Source organism: Cyanistes caeruleus, chromosome 8, assembly GCF_971803275.1.
Source record: "Cyanistes caeruleus chromosome 8, bCyaCae1.hap1.1, whole genome shotgun sequence".
NCBI classification, from domain to species: Eukaryota; Metazoa; Chordata; class Aves; order Passeriformes; family Paridae; genus Cyanistes; species Cyanistes caeruleus.
In genome coordinates this window covers 5571625-5586046 of record NC_141708.1, presented here as the reverse complement: position 1 = coordinate 5586046, position 14422 = coordinate 5571625, and the positions used below count along the sequence as shown (strand labels likewise).

At 44.1% G+C, this 14422-nt stretch overlaps 1 protein-coding gene across 1 annotated transcript in view; it reads left to right on the top strand.

Moving 5' to 3' along the window:
- GRK5 (G protein-coupled receptor kinase 5) overlaps positions 1-14422 on the top strand; it is a 154802-nt gene that overhangs the window by 47423 nt on the left and 92957 nt on the right. The window lies entirely within an intron of this gene.

The following is a 14422-nucleotide window of genomic DNA, read 5'->3' as shown; positions in this document are numbered from 1 at the left end:
TTTGAAATGCAGTCAGCTCTGGACAACAGTGCATTTACAGCCCTTGATTATTCCTGGCAACTTTTAATGTTTTTTCAGTAATACCACCCCATTTTGAAAAATGGGCCTTCCTCAGAAAGCAATTGTGTTGGTGAGTGGGAAAACTGTGACCCCCTGAAGCCACAGGGGATGAAATCCTAACCCTTGCTGAAGGCAAAGCCAGCATCCCCAGTGACAGCAACGGGTTCAGGATGTCACGGGGAGTGCTTTTGGCTGCTGTGCTGGGCTGGAAACTCTTTGGGGATGGGATCTGTGTTCATGTGTTGTCTCGTACAACGAGGTCCTGAATTTGTCAGCCTCCAGGCATTGCAGAAAAGCAAATGCTAAGCTGTCCTGTGAGCAGTGCAAGTGATTAAACATTGGTGCCATTGGATGTCTGGTAAAGGGCAAGTGTCAGGATTTTCTCAGCAGATCTTTCTGCTTTCTCCAGCTGCTTGTTCTCTCAGCAGTAGGAAGGTGCTGTGCAACCCCCTGGACAAGTGACCAGCCATGTGGAGTTGGTGGAGAGGATCCTCACCTGTGTGTGTTCTCTCTCCAGATCTGGGCAGCTTAAAACAAACTTAAGAATGCTTTTCCTGCTAGCATCAAGCAGCCTTAGTTCTCTTATGTCCTCTGACAATATCAAATGGAAAACTTTTCAAGAAGAATGGGTCTGCTTTTGTTTTGGTTTTCTTTTTCCTAATTAAAAGCTGGGCATTTAAACTGCCTGTGATAATTTCTTTTCCCAGTTGCACATGTGGAGTGTCTCAACAGGACTGTAAAAGTCATGCTAATTTATGTGAGGGCAAAATTAATATTTAAGCTGGAAAAGCTTTTGCTATTTTTTATTTGCAAAATGCTTTTATGTCTTTAAGTAGAGGGCACTGCTGAAAAGCCAAGGGTTGTGTTGGCTTTATTATTTTTATTTATGTACTTTAAAAGCAACTCAGAAATATTTTAGTTGATACCTGAAGCCAAGGCAGCAAAGTGCAAATGGCTTTATCATCTACTAACGTGGAAAATGTGAAACAAAATAGATGCACCTTCTACCAGGTTTTTTTCCCCCATCTTTGTTTTTCTGCTTCTGGGAGATAAAGATTTTTTTAAAAATAATTTAGAACATTGCCTTTTTAGGAATAAAATACAGATAATTTATTTTTACTTTTACTGTCACTGTAAGCACTCTTCTACATCTCCCACATTATACTCCCATGAAAAACTTCCATACCAGGAAGGCTTGGAAAACAGCACTTACTCCAGAAACACTCTGCACTTACAGTTTTGTGCAGAGGGGACTCCTCAGTTCAGGTCCTTATCTCTCCCTCTGACAAGGGGCTTGTTGGAATTTGTGGCTCCTGATAAAATCAGCCAGAGTTGTAGGTGCTGGACCTGAGGCTGTTGGGGTTGAGAGCTAGTTCTGCTCTTGAGACAGTAGTCAGGCTTTAGGGCAATCACAGCCTGCATTTCCAGAGGATTAACTATAGAAAAGCATAGAAAATAACTGAAGATCCAAGTAAGACTGAAAGTCTAGCCTTTACCTTGAGAAAAAATCCCAGGTCTTCATGCCTGTGGAGGCACTTTATGTTTGCTGGAGACAGAGGGGGGTTGTTAAATCCAGTCATTCCATCGAAGGTGGAAAGCTGAGGCAGGACAATCCTGCTTCCACCTGCTGCCCTGGCACCCCATGTGCCCTGCTGCTGCTGGGGAGGCTGAGGGTGGCTCTGTGCTGTGCGTGGGATGTGCCACGGAGCCTCCCTGCCTCCTCTTGCTTCTGCATCTTCTTCCCATAAACACTGTTTTCAGCTGGGGTCCTGATTGTGTTGTCATTTTTAAAAAAGTATTTTGGAATGTTAACTCCAGCCAGCTGAAATTATTTCCTTTTTGCCCCCTTACTGAGAGGTTTTATAAATATCAAGTTACACAGGAAGCAAATTCTCCTGTTATCAGATTGTTCTGTAGTCACTTTTCTTTTCCTCAAAAGCATAATGGTGAACTTTATCAGTGCTCAGTCATTTGTTTCCTATTAAACACGAGTGATTAAGATGCTGTTTGGCTCACTGGGAAGAGTTACTGACCTGTTTTGTCTGTAAATGTATCTTCAAATTAGGAGACACCTGAAACTGGTAGGAAGTGGGTATTAATTGGGTTCAAGTTCCACAAGCACAGATTGCAGTTTCCCAGTGGGATGTGGTAAATAGCCGTCACCAAGATAATATTAATTACATTATCTCCCAGAATGGTCCCAAGAGGTGCTAAAATAGCACATGTGCCACTTGGGCTTAGATGCTTAGACACGAAGATCAGTGTTTGCTGCCGTGTTGCTCAGCGCAGCGTGTTGCGTCACTGGGGCAGCTGGATGAGATAAGGAGGCTGGGATTTTCTGGCTAGCTGCTTGGGGTTTTTCCTCTCATGAGTTTGAAAATCAGAATATTATCTCAAGCAATAGCTGAATTTCTTTTCTCTGCCCTGACACCTGACAAGGAACGATAATAGCAAGCCTAAAAAATGGATTTCATAAAACACCTGAACAGCAAGTGTTTCTTGCTGCAGAGAGTGTGACTTCCTTGTAGATCTGTGCAGCTCTAGAGTGACTCCAAGTGCCACACAGGCAGTACACAGACCTCATTTATCAGAATCACACTCCATGCAATTGGCTTTATACCCTGTCACTCCTCTGGCACTGCAGTGCTCTGCTCTGTGCCACCAGCATGTTACAGGTTGTGTGGGCTGCACCCTGACCACTGCCCTTCCCAAAGCTGCAGCTCACAGCCTTTTGCTTCAAAAGCCCCTCTGTTGGTTTTGCTGAGCTGGGAGGACGTGGGCCATGGGGACAGCTGTCTGTATGGTGCCCATGTGAAGGTCAGACTGTCCTCATGCTGGAAATGCTGAGACAGATGCCTCCCTTAGCCCTTGAGGACCATGTTAAGTCTTTTTAGCCTTTGAGGACCCAGCAGCCTTCCTCCTATGGGTAATGATTAGGGACATAAGCAAGGAGCAAACAAATATACTGTTCAGTGATGTCTTGTCATGAACTTCTCCATTGGTAATTGAAGTTCAGCAAGCTGGATTCATGTGGGATGGAAGCCTGGCCCTGGAGATGAATTAACTCTGACCTGATAATCAGACTCTTCTGTCTGGGCTAGGAAAACATGGACCTGGTGGTTTGTTAGGGACATGCTGGCAGACACTTAAAGACAGCGATGCTAAAGGCACCGTTATAATTAGCTCAGGCAGAGACTGAGCACATGGATTGACTTGAAACCCAGTGTGGCTGTTCCGTGGTTGTCATGACCCCTGTAGAAAACACTGCTGAAAGAATACTTAGACTTTAGTCACCTCATTCAGTGTTACACATCCTTGCTAACGGTGTTAGATATTACCACTGTTGATTAAAGGTATCAACATGTCCCATAATGAGTGGGATTACTTGCCACGTAAGAAGTCATGTTATGGTTCTCAAAAACTGACTGGTAGGTTAAAACTGTGGTTTTTCATATTCAGAAAGTGCTTGTTCCTTGTTTGTGAAGCTTCAATTAAACACCAGAGGGGTTCACATATATTCAGATGAAGGGGAAAGATGTGCCCTAAAGTCTCTTTCACAACAGCTCAAAACTAACATAACCACCTTAAAACAAAGGGAAGCTTTCATCCTTGTTCTTACAGCTACACATGAAGATCTGAATAGAAGTAAGATTGAGCAACAGGAAGAAAATAAACAAGTAGACCTCATTCTTCCCTGTGGAAGTTGTTTCAATAAAAAAGTATTAGCCAGCTTCAGAAAATGTCACTAACTGGGTGAAAGTGGTCCCCATGTATTTCCCAGTTTCCTTACTCCTCCCATGGTGACAATTTCCACTAAGAGATGCATTGTTGAACCAGGGGTGTGCAGGACAATGAAAAAGGGAAATTTTCTGGAGAGGGAAAATGTACAGAATTTGTTTTGCATTTTGTAATATATTCTGGTAATTTTATTTATTCCTGTTGCTCTCTATTTTTCTTCAAAATGAGAGGAAACAAGCACGGGCTGATTTTTATGGTGCAATTCCCACTCCTCCAAATTTTTTTTTTTATTATTATTATTTTTTATGCTTGCATATTCAAAGCTCTAGATCAGACTTTTTTATTAAATACAAGCAAACAATCTTTCTTCCCAAAGTGAGCAGGGCAATCTGTGTCTGCTTGACTGGGCCCAGAAGGTTCTGGTTTGTGCTGGAGTCAGCAGCAGTTTCCTACAGTGACTTCGTTTGACCTGCGCTGCTCTGACGGGCTGGGGCTGGCAACAATCTCAGCCTCAGCCATCAAAACATTCCTTTGTAGCCAAGTGTCCTTCTGCTTTCTCTGAAATATCTGGTGTCAGTTTTAACAAGAGGGGAAGCAGACGTTCGTCACCATTAATTCACTGGACAATTAAGCCGCTGATCTCTGACCTCCTGCCATTATTGGCTTTCAGAGCCAGGGTAAAGACCCCACAGATATCTGTTCTCTGTCATTCCCTGAGAGCTGTCCTAGTATTTTATTTACTCAAAGGCTTAGCTCTTGCCCACCACCAGCCAAATGTATATGCTTTGTAATAAAAATTGCTAATAAGCTGTCCCAGGCAGTGACATTTATCTCTGAGTGACGATAGCAGCAAGCAAAGGGAACAGCTGGCTGTCAGGAAGGCATGTGAGTGGGAATCATACATTTATTTAGATTTATGTACATATTAGAAGTGTCCATCCCTGGCTTCAGCTGCTTTTGGTGCTTTGGGCTACCTTGGGCATCCAGACCAGAGGCAGAGGCTTTCCACTGGGAGGTGTGGGTGGTGTGGGATTGCTGCATGGTGCTGTTTGTTCTTCTTGCTTCATCTTCCAGGCTGTGACAGTATTTAGCTTTTGCTCTCTCCTCGAGTCCCTGGTGGTAGCATCTTTGCTGCCACACTGCTCTCAGGGGGCTAATGGCCCAAATCAATACCTTGTTTCAGTTCTGGCCCCAGGGCTGCAGTGAGAGGCAGTGGAAGTGCAGGACTGTGTGAGCCATGAGGAAATAGTTAATCCATCCTGGCACTGAGCTCTGTTTTGTGTTTATTAAGACGGCCGGGTGGGTGGGAGAGGCAGCCGAGCTGGGCCAGCTGCTTGCATCATCTGACGCTCACACCATGCAACCTTCAAGCCTCATTTTTCAGTCACTGCTTTTGAAGCACTTCATTAGCTAATCAGAGGAACCCTCTGCCTTTGCTCTGCAAGTTTCCTTCTTCTTTGTCTTCTACCTCCTAATTTTTATTTATTTTTTTTTTTTAGTTCTGCTTTTTTGTCCTTCAACTGGTAGCTATAGTAACCCCTGTGAATGAGTGACTGTAGTACACTTGTACAGCCCACTCTCCTCGGGAAAGCTGTGCCAGGCTGTCACACACCTGCAGTGCCTTGGCACCCCCTCTTTCAGGGGTTTCTCCAAACAGCAGGGACAGTCTCAGCTTGGGAGCCAGCTCCATCCTGCTCGCTATTTGCAGCTGCAGCCCACAGTACATTGTGGCAGAAGGAATGAGTCACTGGCAGAGCAATCTGTTGCATCAGATAATCACAGATTACCTCCATTAACCCAAATCCCTTCTGTAACCTTTTACAACAACGATCCCAAAAGCTGACGCATGCAATACTGTTACCATCGCGTCTTGGGCTGTCAATGATTTTTAAAGAGGATGTTTTCTGTGCTTTCAGGGGTGATCTAGCAGGTTGTGCCAGCAGGATCCACAGGAAGCAGCTGTTGGTACCTTGTTGCTGGACAAGATGATGGGGCCAAAGTCAGGCTTTGTAGCTAAGCAAGAGGGAAGTCTCCCTTAAAGCTGGCCACATCCTTTTGCATCAGTCCTGTGCACAATCTCAGAGCTCTTCCCTGGTATCCACACAGAATCTCCTTCCTCCAAACCAAAGTTGGTGCCCACACCTTTTGCCCTGTGCCAGTCAGTCACTGCAACTGGCAAATACTTGTTGTGACCAGGCATTTCAGGGGGGTTTCACCCCCTCTCCACGTTGCTCCTATGACATGTTTGAAGGCTCCTCATATCTCTAGGGTTTAATTTCTGTTTTATGCATATCTGTGAGAAATTGGTGTGTTATTTGACCACGGAGAGCAAGGAAGATGGCAGTTACCTGATTTTGTGGTGAAGAAGGATGTATCTGATCCTGATCCCAAATAGAAAGTGACCCAGTCTGAGACATGTTATGATGCTGTACTTTTCTTCCTGGCTGACTCTGGAAGCAAAAGGTGTCACAGAAGGGAAATTCCCCTAAAACAATTCTGGCAGTATAGCCCATACACATATACTAAGGAGGTTCCCAACCTAATTTTCACCATATTTAACATATGGATTTCTGAGTTCTTGTCAGAATATCTCAAAGCTTTACCAATCCTACCAATTTGGTGGAATTAATAAATCAACCAGGCCTAATAAAACAGCCTGTCTTAAGCCATTAGTTTTTCCTGATGTTTACAAAAATTCTTTGCTTTAGTCTTGTTGGTGAGTTTATTTAGGTGAGGATAAAAAGCCAGAATAGAACATAATTCTCAGAGCTTGGCTACAGACTGCTGATAGGAACACTTGAATTCTCACCTCCCCTCCAGCTGGATCTCCTCCCCACAGTTCAGAAATACTCTTTATAAGACTTAAATGTCAGGAACACAGAGGCTAAGTTATTTTTTTAGATACTGCAGAACTATTTGCAGGAGAAAAAGCCCACACAGCTCTTTGACAGGGACAGACAGAACCCACATCATTTCCTGCTCAGGGCTGGGTTTTTGCATGTTCTCCCTCTGGAACTGGCATCATATTTTTCAGGAGAGCTGAGCCCCATGTATTTGCTTTTACCAGGGCCAGGTTTCCTTGCAATCCTTCTGCCTGTCTCGTGCTGCACATTGTGCTGTTGTGTTGCTAAACATCAGAACTGCACAGTATGGATCAGCAAAGCAGCAGAGCTTGTTAGGTTCCTAGTCACTTATCTCAGTGTTTAACTAGGATCCAGGAGTCCCTGTAAGGTATTTTGGGTTTAGGGGCCAGCCCTGGGAGCATTTGGGCTGTTTGAGGAGCACAGCTGTATCCAGGAGCACTGCACATGCTCCTGGGCAGTCTGTGTGGGCACTCCATGGGCTGTGTGTGGGTGATGAGCTCATAGACTCATAGAATATCCTGAATTACAAGGAACCCACAAAGATCATCACCCTAACCATACACGGGACCACCCCAAGTTGCACTTGCAGGTTTGGGTTTGGAGGCATCAGTTGGTACCTTGCATGCATGTTGCTAAACAGGGTACTAAATATATAGAGCAGGTCATAAGTTTAAAAGCCATTGCTTAAAGAAGAGTTCCTTCCTGGAAAGATGTTATCAAGCCCTATTCAAGCAGGATTTCTGGAGCAGGGATTTGCATTCTTCCTTTGGAAGAATGGGAAGCAGGTCTCATACAGTCAGTGTAACTCACAGCTGTGCAAATTAGCTCAAGGGAATTGGTAAGAAATGTGGGAATTTAGAGTCACTCAAACATTCAGCTATGGGGAGGCCACGTTCCTTGTTTAATTCTTGTGTACTTCAAAGCATGTGACAGTTGAGAACAGTTCTGACAAAAGAATCTTCCTTTCGAAGAATGAAGTTTTGTCAAAAATTAAAGGGTTTGCAGGAAAGTGTCTGCTTGAAAGAAAAGATGATTTGCTTTTCCTACCTTCTTGTTGACAATATAGAAACATCATTTTAACAAAGTAAAGAATGTCAATTTACCATACCCATTTTGTTCCAGTGATATCTTAGTACTCTATTTGATATGTTCTATGATAATGTTTTGACGTTAGAGAACTGAGATGACTCAAATGTTACCACAGTGAAATGGTTTGATGTCTTTGCATCAGAATTTTGTAGAACTTTGAAATACAGTCTCGGGTCCAGTTTGAAGAAAAGTTCCACTGTGAGATTTAATGTTTTTAGCAGGATGATAACCTAGAATCTCAACAACTCTGTTCAAAAGCTTGGTCTCCCACAGTAATCACTGATACAGATGTGCTACATTTTTTTTTCTGTTATCTGCACTGTTGATGAAGAAAATCTCTCACTAGTCCCCAGACAGTTCCCCAATATGTTAAATCAGCCAGTACATGGTAGTGCGTTCTAAACCCAACAAAAATGCCTGAGTTTGTGCCAGTAGCCTTGTTTATTTTGAGGTCAAGAATAGGAAATTGAAATTTTGGGCTCTTCTTAATTTTACTGTTTTAGATTATAGCTGGCTTTATTTTTGTAAGATTTACTGTTTGTTTGTTTTTTAGCAGATTGCAAACCTTCCATAGACCTTGTATCTTTTGGATTGTTTTTGTTTGTGGAATGAAAGTCAACAATCTGTTTTTGCTCATCAGTCAGCTGCAGATAAACACAATGCAGATAAATACAATGTATAAAAGAGAGAGACATCATGATATAGGTGTTTATGTTGGGGGAAATTAAACTGCATCCAGGGAAATTTGTGACCAAACAAATTTACTGTTAGCATAGCAGTGAAATGTAAACCCAGTATATGTGAACTGACCCACAAAACCCAAAGAAAACTTTTTCAAAGAATCTCAAAGATGCATTAAAAATATCCAGTGGAGGACATAGGCAGAGTTGTGTGGAGAATGCCACAAACTGGGATGCCTACTTAAGACTTACAGAAGAAATTAAAGGCCTGATTTTTAAGTTTAGTTAAGTCCTTTTAATGTGCTCTGACCAGGCACGAAGGTAGCTTGTGTAAAGACTCCTTTATATTCCTAATGGCCTTGACATATGATAGTTAAGCCCTGAGGATCAGTCTTCAAAGATTAATCCCTTAGCTTTCTCTGTCCCTTCAGGGCAGTGGATGTTTCTAAAGCATATATTAACCTTATTATTCACATGAAAAATGTGTTGTTAAACTCATGTTTCAGCCACTTATCACTATTTGCAGTATTACCTGACCTCTTCTTGGAATCATAGGTAGATATTCCTGCAGTAAGTGTTTATCAACACTGAATTCTGTAAGCCAAGGTTAATAGTACTTTGGATGGCAGTTGTATACAAAATATTTTGCCCTCTGGTCCTCTGGTAACCAGATTGCAAAGCCAGCCTGACTCTGCTTGTGCCTTTGCTTGTGAAATTCCCATCAGTGTGGTTCTGGAGGCTTAAACATGAAACACACGTCTGCTCTTCAATCCCCCAAAAAAGCAGTGAGGTGTTTTACACAGTGGTTGTCAGGCTTAGGTATTTGTAGCATCCTTATGAACAGATGTGCTGTGGCAGCAGGGGAGATGGGCACAAAACCCTTATCGTGGTCTGTGACTCTTTGGAGCCGGGCTCATCCAAAAAGGCTGCGGGAGATAAGGACAGATTAGCGTCGATACGAGGAGCTGCGTAACATGATTCTCTTCTGAGGGCTTGCAGTAGACTTTCTGTTATATCTGAGAGAAGAGACCCTCTAGAGATTGATTTCCAGAGGCACTGCACCCCAGGGCTTGGTGGACACCTGCCTGCTTTTGGAAATCCAGCCCTCATACTCTTCACATTTTCCTCGGGCTGACAGGAGGGATTCATAAAGAGGTTCCTAACATTCTTGTAAGTGCTTGTTTTAAGCACAGGTTAATCAGCAGTATCAGCTCTTTATGGAATAAAACAGGGTTCCTGGGGTATTTTTCTGCTTTCCCAGAGGAGAGAGGCAGGATGAAGGGCAGAGAGCAAGCAATCTTCCATTCCTTAAAAACAGGCTGGTTTTATTTGCTAGTACAGCTGAGTGTAGGTGGAACTAATAGGAAAGAAGAATAGTGAACCTGGGAGAACGTGCACATGAAACAGGTCTAATAAGGGTGAAACTGTTTGCCTTAGAGGCTGGATGTATTAGACATGAAAAATTCCTAGGGGAAAATGATGGGCTGGTAAGTTTTATTCATGCTGTCTCATTAGGACAAGGCGCTCTAGGAAAACAAGATTAAAATTAGTATTCTTTTCCTTCACAAATGCACAGTTAATCTTTGGTATTCACACCCACATGAGACATGAGGGCATTCAGCAGTGCAGGGCGTTTACCAGGATCATAAGAACAGCCTGATTCTAAGTAGCACAGATGCTAAAAAAGGAGAAGAAATTGTTTGGAAGCCACACACCTTCATGTTTTGTTAGCCATATCTAATTAACAGAATGTAGAATAAAGTTAATGCTTTTCAAATACTTCAGAAACAGCTTTCCAAGATCTTCCTCTGAAGCTGCCTGCAGTACATCCTGTACTGGCCAGACATATACTGGCCAGACTTTGTTATAGCAATTCCATGTATAACACATAGCTTCAGACACCTCCGTGGGACAGAGTAGAGAACGGGTGTCAAGAGGAAGAAGAGAAGCAGCATAAACATCTTGTGAGTGGGAACAGGACACTCACCATGACTTTTTTGACTTTTAATATTTTTGGAGTTTGTTTCACTGCTTTCACTGTGTAATCAAGGCCTTGCATTCTGAGGCTGCAGAGCTCTCTGCTGCTGTTGGGAAGGCCTTGGGTGGCAGCCCAGGTACTGTTGTGAAGTGGAAGGTGGAAGCTGTAGTCATTCCCCAGTGATCTGTGGATTAACTAGATTGCAGTTAATACAGTTGGATGAAATATTTGGCTGTCTTGGATTAGCCAGGCCTGGCAGCATGGGATGTGCTGCTGTCTTATCAGCTTGAGCAAGAACAGAGCAAAAGTAGGAAGCCAGATTATCCATCCTTAAAATTCACCTTGCATGGTGGCACGAGGCACAGATGGAATATGCTACAGGCGTGGCGCTGGAATAAATTCATCCAACAATGCTTTACTTTGTGTCATGAATAATCTTCTATCATCTGAGCAGGAGCATGGTTTGATGCTGTCTTTAGAAGAATTAACAGCCTGAAAGCCTTGGCCTCTTCAGCTTCATCTTCAGCTCTGTCCTCTGTCTCTGATTTCTCATTTAATTTTGGACAAGCCACTTAATATCTCACTGGCTTAATAATATGCAGGTGTTTTCCTGTCTTCTTTTGGTGTTAGGAGAGTAAGTATTTACTGAATAGCAGAGGGGAAAAAAGGAAGGCACTTTAGGCTAAGGGCAGCTCCTGCTGGAAAATGTTTTACAAGTGTGCCTCTGGTTGTGTCTCTGTCTTCACCGGCAGAGATCAGAGCTAGATTTGCCATGCAGCATCACAAGATGATGTGAAAAACACCATGTATTTTTCAGTAGGTGAGATGTAGAACAAATGTTTTTGTTACCTGCAGAACTGGTTGACATGTTAGAGAATTAGCTTCAACCCTGAGTTTGCAAATGCTGAGCTGTTGAGTGCAGGCAAGGAAGCGGGGCTGAGCTTTTGTGCTGCTGCTGGCAGCTCACCTTTTGTCATCAGCAGCAAAGCAAAATTTTAAATCAGTCAGACCCTCCAACACCACAGGATGGAATTCACATTTAAAACATGGCAAAACGTCTGTCAGCCCTGCCCTGAGCAGCTGCCTTGAAGAACGCACATCCTCCTGTGCAGAACAGACGGTGCAAAGGCAACAATCAAGGCAATGTGTGAAAAGCTTCCCTCTGCAACCTGCACCGTGACCTATTGAGAGAAACCTCCCCTTTTAGCTTTTAGCTCTGCTAGACAATTTACTGTGTCTCAGCTGTCTCACTGCATTATGTCCTTCAAACCCCCCCAGAATTAACGTTTGGAGCCAGCAAACACTGCTGGCTCCACAAGAAAAGCTGAGAGCGGAAAGGTCAGGTCGATTAAAGCACTTGATCAGAATCTTTAACATAAAGACGTCACAAGCAAAGCAGTAACGCTACTTCACGCTCAGCTAAGAGCAAATGATTCATCAGGCAAGGCTGCTTATTTTTGGAGGATAGCCACAAAAGAGAAGAGAACATGCTGGCTGTATCGATCACGGTTTTAACAGGGGACCACAGAACCCTTCTCTAGTTTTGATGGAAATTTAATGTCAGAAATACATCATCCAGTGTAAATACATCAATACATATTTCACATTGAATGGATTTTAAAGATGTTCTGGCCTAGCTTAGCAGAATCATATCACCTCTGCACAAATCTCAGAGCAGTCATTTAAAGCAGAGGGTTATTTTGCAATATTCTGTGTTTGACGCTGCTAAAGATGGAGCTTTTTGGGGAGGACTTCTGTAAAGGTGTCTGGAGAAGCAGGTGTGCTCTGGAATCTCTAGAGCTTGTGCCTACAGAGTAGACCTACAGAGGGTGAAGATGCACCAGTGTTGAGCAGATTCAGCCTAAAGGATGGCTTCATCTGGCTGACCCCCACTGCCTCCTGTGTCCAGAAGTGTTTGGAAATACTGTGGGAACAGGCACTGCTGCTCAGGCAGCTGCACATCCCTTGAGCAGAGAGCTCCTGCTTGCCCCAAGCAGCCTCTCTGTCTGACCCTCGGGAAGGGCAGAGGTGCTGCAGTGGCAGCAGCCAGAAATGAGGGGCACATGGAGGTTTAGGCTGGGTATCAGGAAAGGGTTTTTCACCCAGAGGGTGGCTGAGCACTGGAACAGGCTCCCCAGGGAAGGGGTCACAGCACCAAACCTGTCTGAGTGCAGAAAACATTTGGACAGCACTCACAGGCACAGGTGTGTTTCTTGGGGTGTTCTGTGCAGGGCCAGGAGTTGGACTCGATGATCTTCATGGGTCCTTTCCAACTCAGTATGTTGTAGGATTCTGTGATTCTGAGATGAATGAGTGTGAGGAAAAACACAAAGAGAAGAAAAGTTCATGGAAGAATGGTTCAGAGAAGAAAATGCAGCCATAGAGAACGATTGGAAGAGAGAAGGAAGAGGGAACTCCTGGTGGAAGGATCATTTCCCAGGGCAGTATGTGAAGGGAGGGTGCAGAAAGAGAAGTGTAAGTACAGTGTGATGAGGCATAAGAGCAGAAGCACAAAGGAAAATGCCCCTGGAAGAGAAGGAAAATAGGAGCAAGTGGAGGTGGCAGCCTGGCATGCAGGAACTGCTGTGCAGGATTGCAGGAGGGAGCTTCTGGGGACATGGAAACCAATGAAGACCCCTAGGGTTGCTGAACCCAACCCTTATGGCCACTGGCAGCAGAGGAGAGTGATCTGTGAGCAGATGTGCTCCAGAAGTTGGTGAACAGATGGTCAGAGTGCCCACCCCAGCCCACAAAATGCTTAACAGCACTTTGTAGTTCACCTAAGGCCCTCAGCATGCAAGACCAAGAGAGCAAGACAAGCTCTCTGATGCTGTGGGCAGAGGGATGGGAAAGGAAATGGCTTCAGCAGCAGTAGTTGGGATGCTCTGAAGAGGAGAAGTGGAAGCAGATTTCATTACAGACCCATAACACTGTGTGGTGGGGAGGCAGTCACAGCTCTCTGTGCTTTGCTGCAGTCCAATTCCTGGAAAGGATAGCAGGGCTGTGCTCCTGAAAGTCCAGACAAGCTGGATCCTGTTTGGCCAATGCAGATATCTCAGCTCTGTGTTGCATATTGTAGAAATACCTGTCTATACATGGTTCATATACAAGGTTCCTGTCAATAAGAAGTTGAAAATAATTCAAAGCAGACTTTATGCTGGCAAAACCACTGACCATCAAAGGAAAGGAATAAAAGGTAAGAGGCAAAAGAAGCTCTCCTGTCCCAAAGGTGACATTGTGTGATCAGAAATGCCTCACAGAGAGCAACACTTGTAATTTTTTCCTGAGGCTCTCTGTTTTCTCTCTGTAGTCTGCTACCTTTTGAGTCAGTGCTCTCTTAATTTAGCCTGCAATGTCATGCAGGACCCAACACACACTCAGTCTGCAATTGTGACTCTACCAACCCCTCTACAGAATTAACTGAGCTCTGAATTAGTCATTCAGCATGCCAGTGCATGTAAAATAGACTCAAGTGAATCAGATTTTGTGTGCAGGGACTGAATTGCAGTAAACAGAGTGACTCGGAGAATCCCTGTCTACAAGTGGGCTTCCATGTCCAGAGGGATACTCCTCCTCCACTGGAGCACAGCCTCTCCAAGCAGAACACAAGGAGGAACCAATCAGTGATTTTTGACTCATGAAGCTGTTAATTTTCTCCTGCAGTTCTCCTGAGGAAGCAGCAGTGACCAGAGTGTGTAACAGCAGCAGTAGTGCTGTGTTGGCAGGATGTGCAACGTGAGGGTGGGAGGGGATGGTGGGAATGGAATTTTGATCTCCAGTTTACTCTTTTTTGGGATAGGATCAGGCCCAAAAGCAGAAGGAGGATATCTGTGCTGAAAGGGTATGAACTGTAATTTTACAAGATTGTTTGACTTGTGTGAAGTGGTTTTTGGTTGGGGAAGAGGTGATGCTGGAGGTAGCACTGTCATCTCAACTGACCTGGTGGGCAACAAGCCTGGACTCCAATGTTTGGTGAGCTGATCTTCTGCCAGATGCCACCTCCTTGGTCTGTT